This window comes from Camelus dromedarius, chromosome 12 (genome assembly GCF_036321535.1).
Source record: "Camelus dromedarius isolate mCamDro1 chromosome 12, mCamDro1.pat, whole genome shotgun sequence".
Taxonomy (NCBI): domain Eukaryota; kingdom Metazoa; phylum Chordata; class Mammalia; order Artiodactyla; family Camelidae; genus Camelus; species Camelus dromedarius.
The window spans coordinates 62,909,731-62,915,115 of NC_087447.1; positions in this window are offsets into that span (position 1 = coordinate 62,909,731).

Genomic DNA, 5,385 nt, shown 5'->3' on the forward strand with positions numbered 1-5,385 from the left:
CAGCCCCCACACCTTGGCCAATCCTTTCTGAGAAAGGGGACCTAAGCTGAGTGACTTAAAGATTATAAACCAATCTCTGGACTAAATTGGTTGATCGACAGAGCTGTGGGCTGTTTATATCTAATTTAGACTTGGCTTATAAAACTCAGTAATTAGGAACTCTTTGCCATGGTTTATTGCTGTAGTGATGCTAAGATATTTTTGAAATAGTTACCCTGTGGGAAGGGGCCAAGATGGCAGAGTAGAAGGATGCTTGTAGCTCACCCTCTCCCACAAATACACCAAAACTCACATCCATGGACCCACCCAGCCAACCAGAGCACCTGCTGAACTCCGACAGAACATCGCCCTCTTCAAAATAGTTACCCTGCTTGCATAGTCATTGGTGTTTCAGAAGATTTTCGACTAACTGGCCCAAAAGGGCCCTCTAAGTTTTGTCGAGGGGAGGGACCAAAGAGGGAGGGGCTGCTTCTCCTGGGAAGCAGCAGGGAAGAGGGAGGGAGAACACAGTAGAGCAGACATTAAACAGCCAGGCTTCCTGTGGGACTTAATGCATTTATCCCAATCCATCAGGGATTGTGGGATACCTGCCACACATCAGCACCAGCACCTCAAGACGCTAGGAAGAAACCACTCAGTAACATGGGCTCACAGCCTTTAGTGCTTACGGGGACCAGGCAGCTAAGACCCGTGAACTAGTGGGTAGGACCAAGGAGCCTGTAGCATCTGAGTCTCTTATTTACCTATGTTTGAAATTAATTTTCTATTTACTGTAAGGAAATATTGCAAGTTTGATAATAGATGACAACTGACTCTACTTTGAAATAGGGAGCGGTGGGGACTGTGGTGTCCTGCAGAATGTGGGCCCCATCTAAGGAAGGTGGGAGTGACAGCCCCAATTAAGCTCTGACTATCGTCAGGCCAGGCATCCCAACTCTCCCAATTCTTCCAGAGAAGCCAGACGTCAATACTTTTGTGTGAGATCTTCTTATTTCCAATTGCTGGCAGCTAGAAAATACCTTATGAGCCATAATTCTGTGGTCAAGCAAAATTGGTCTCATTCTCTAAAGAAATGGGTGATATCCTTAAGCAAGTTGCCGTATTCCTAGATGGATAACACATCTTAACTTGGACAGGAAACGAGACTATCTCTGGCACATAATGGCTGCATAATGTATGCTCAACCTCTTCTTCTCTTTCTCGTTATGAAACAATAATTGTAATAAAAAAAAATCAGTGACAGGTTTTCCATACCTTTCCTCCTCGTTTCTAAGAAGGGTGGATTCCCTTCCTCCGGCTGGACAAGGAAAGTGGGCGAGAAAGGAAACACTGAGTATTTTTGCTAATGAGGAGGACATGTGAGGAGGTTAGCAGAGGGCTGCATCTCTCCGCTCAGGAATGGACTCACGCCCAGAGAACCTAGGGAGGAAGAGAAAGGCTGGGGCAAAGCTGGGAGGAAAAGCAGCAGAGAGATTCAGGACAGCTGATGAAGGGGAAACAACCTGAGGAAGAGAGAAGGGGCAGCTGAAAGGGACCTCAACACATGTTCCATGTGGTATGTACACGACCCTGTACACCCAAGACGTTTAAAAATAACTTCCAAGCTCTTCAATGAGTTTGTAGTCCTGTTCGGGTTTGCTCTGATGAGAACGAGGTAGTGAGACTGTGCCACAAAGAGTGGTAAAGACTGAAGGTGATGAAGGCGTGCTGCCTGCATTTTCCATCTGAGAATGGGAGGGACCTAGGGTCTGACAACAGTGAAAAAGAGGAAGCGCTTTGAGAAGGGGAGACATGAGGGCAGAGGGCAGGGGAGGTGAGGGTGTGCCGGGTGCATCCTGAGGGTGCGGGTGAGCTATATGCTGAGAATACGTCTCCTTTTCACTTTGGGAGGGTGGGGGCTGAGTCTAGCTTTAATTCTGGCCAAGGCTACACGCTTGCTCCCCCATCCTCAGTGTGTCAAGGACTGCAGGTAAGACCCCCAGCATCACGTCCCTTAGAGAACAGACTGTCACATATAGTTGCTCTACGGTTTGGATTTTATTTATTTATTTATTTGTTTGTTTGTTTTAGTTTTCTTTTCGTTTTTTTTTTTAAGGTTTGGATTTGAGAACATTTGTGTGTGTGCAACAGGCTTTTGTAACTTCACTGATTCCACTTTTTCCTGCCTATAGAATCTCGGTTCCCAACATTCAGTGCAGGAGCCAGCCAGTTCCGCTCGGTCTGTTATCTGTGTGAGCCTGGCACACAGCAAACTCACAAGGATCCAGAGGAGATGGTTTCAAACCCAGGTGGCTTTCCTGTCCCAGCGGGCTCACAGGGTGAGGGGGAGAGGCGCAGGGCCCGGGAGTCTGACTCTGATCCCTGCTAGCAGCCATGTCCCGGGCAGACTAACCAACCTCCAGGACCTCAGTGTCAAGTGAGGACATTTCTGGATCTGTGTATGAAGATTTTTACATTTTACTTGATTTTACATTTTTATATTTTTCACATGAGAAAACTAAGGCCCAGAGAGGTTAGACAGCTTGCCTAGGGTCACACAGCTGAAAGTCTGACTCCAGGGCTAACTACCGCACTATGTATCTCAGAGATATTATTAATTGGGAAGACAGTCATGGTCAAGAGATTTGGAGTCACACAAACCTCGGCCTGCCAGTTCTTAGCTCTATGGCCTTGGGAAAATTAGTTAATGTCTCTGTGCCTCAGTTTGCTAACCTGTAAAATATGGTTAATAAACTCATCTACCTCAGAAGGTTGTTGTTCAGTAATGCATAGGAAGTGGCAACACATTAAGCATGCTCAATAAACAACTATTATGATTAGATGCAGTCCTCGCCAGGGAATGTGGGTGCAGAAGGAAAAAGGAGAAGTGGAGGAGTAGAGGGAAACAATGGGAGGCCTGGGGACATAGACCCCATAAGGAGACAGATTTTGTTTTGCTTTCTCCTAAAGGTGGAGGTAGGTCCTGGAGACCAGAAGGGTCCTGTGTACAGGAATGGAGCCGGGAACTGACAGCAGGGCCAGGTGTGTCCTGGGTGGAACAGTGGGCAGTGAATTCTCAAGAACTTCAGCCAAGTGCTGATCTACTCCCATGATACTGCAATAGGGAAGAACAAATCTGACTCCATATTAGATCTCTTCCTTTGGCTCTAACCCTGTGCTCTGTTTCCTGTGCTTAGTCAAACTGGTTCTGCACTTTTTGTAAAAGAATGTTGTCTATAGCCTGAAACATACAGGACAGCCCATTCTCAAGGCTCTGACCTTTAAGGATATAACAATTTTCCATTCATAGAGAGATAAAAAGTTGCAGAACAGAGAATAACATTTGTCTTGTTGGAGGTTTACAGAAACATCATGACCTGATCTAGGTGGACAGCTGCAAGAACAAAGGATTCTGTCACCAAGAAGTTTGCAGCAACCAACCACACCCCTTCCCATTTTTAGTATAAAAGGAACCTGAATTCTGACTTCGGAAGAAGGTTCTCCAGGACATTAGACCCCTAATCTCCTCGGGCTACTGGCTTTCCAAATAAAGTCATCATTCCTTGCACCCAACACCTCATCTCCCCATTTATTGGCCTGTCATGTGGCAAGCAGAACAAATTTCGACTCGGTAGCAGTGTTCCTGGGCACTGGATGAAGTATCCAGTCTTCTTGTAGGACAGGCCACTTTCTAGATCAAACCATCCATGCCCTCAACGGCAGATCAGAGGGAATCAACTTATCAGTCAGTGGGCGGCAGTGCTCTGCCTCATTTGAAAGCACAGACAATGACAGGCCCTTCCAAACAAGCTGGTTTTCCATGTTGAGTCCGTATCTTCTTAAATGACTGACCAGGCTTGCCTGGTGTAGGTGGCTTTTGGCAAAGCTACAGATATTCCAATGCATTATGGAGGGCTGCTTCTCCAAGCACAGGAGCAGACTCTAGTCTCTATAATAAAGAAGGCTTCAGCTGACTGTGGATATTAGTTTGGGAACTAGGCCAGGCCAATCCCTGGAAAATTAACTTCACTGGAAAAATATCAGCTCTAATTAAGCAGTCATGGGGAGAACCTAGAGCAAGTTATTTGTGTTTAAGTTTACTCCTGGCTGAGTGTCCCACTCACCAGTCTTGGAAGCAAAGATACAACAATATTAATCTATTAGCTGAGGCCTTTGGGGGCTGATAACAGCCAGTCTCTGGGGAAGAGGCCTGGTCTGCTACCAGCGTCTCTGCAGAGGCACTGGGTATTCTCCTAAAATAAACATGCCCCTGCAAGACAGGAGGGGGGTTACACACTCTATCCAGCGGAGGCACCAGGACGGTACATCAGCCCCCTCTGCCCCTGGAGAGGGAGGTCCACATTGGCCCCCGGACTGTACTATCCTTCTCGGGACTTCACTTCCCTAATAGCTTGTACCTTGACTGATTTCCCTGTGACTGGCTCCCCTTGTCCCCAAGGTTGTAAAAGCAAGCATTAAGTTTCCAAAATAAATTTCCTTCTGTAGAAGTCAAAACCATCACAACATTGGTGGATCCTTTCACTTGACTGTTTCTGCTTATGATTTTCAGCTTTAATTTATTTTTACTAGGAAAATAAACTGTTTTGGTAAACTGTAAACAAAAAAATCATCCTATAAAGGTAAAATTAAACAATTTAAATTAGATTTAAATAAATATATAAAGTACGTATCTGTATTTATCTATATCTGCTAAATAATCCATTCTAGACAGTGTAGGATAATACAGAAACACTGACCCGGAGTTCACTGGATTCCGAGGCAAGGGTCAGCCCCTTCTGTTTGAACATTGAGCTGTTAGATGAGATTTAAATCTGAAACAACGGGGACAGTAACTCTTGTGCTGATGTTTCCCCTGAAGGGAAAGAAAAAGTCAGAAAAGGTAAAGATCATGCAACCAGCAGTGGGGACAATTTGCTGCTCTGACCCTGCCTGGCCCAGCCAGGTCCCCCGATCACTCTTTTGGTCTCTGCCAAGGGCATGTGCTGCGTAACTGGAGGGAGACTGCCCAGAGGGGGGGTTTTTGTTGTTGTTGTTGTTTTCCAGGCTATGCTTCACTTCAGGAAGAGATTAGGGCAGCTTCACGATGCTAGGAGGTGGTATATCTCCTAAGTGATCTATATAAAAGTCATCTTTTTCAAAACTAAGAGAAGCTTTTTTTCTTTCTGGGTTCAACCTTCGCACCGTTGTTGAGCTCCCCTATCCTTCTCCTGAGGTGGCAAAGAGTCCAGAGGTTTTAGTATTCCCTGATACAAGAGCAACACTGCACCAGGTTTTGGAATTATCCTATCTCTGAGACCCACGAGCTGGGCAATCCGGGGCAGATTGCTCTGCCTCTCTGAATCTCAATTTCTTCACAGAAGATAGGAGTCATATCCATCTCATAGA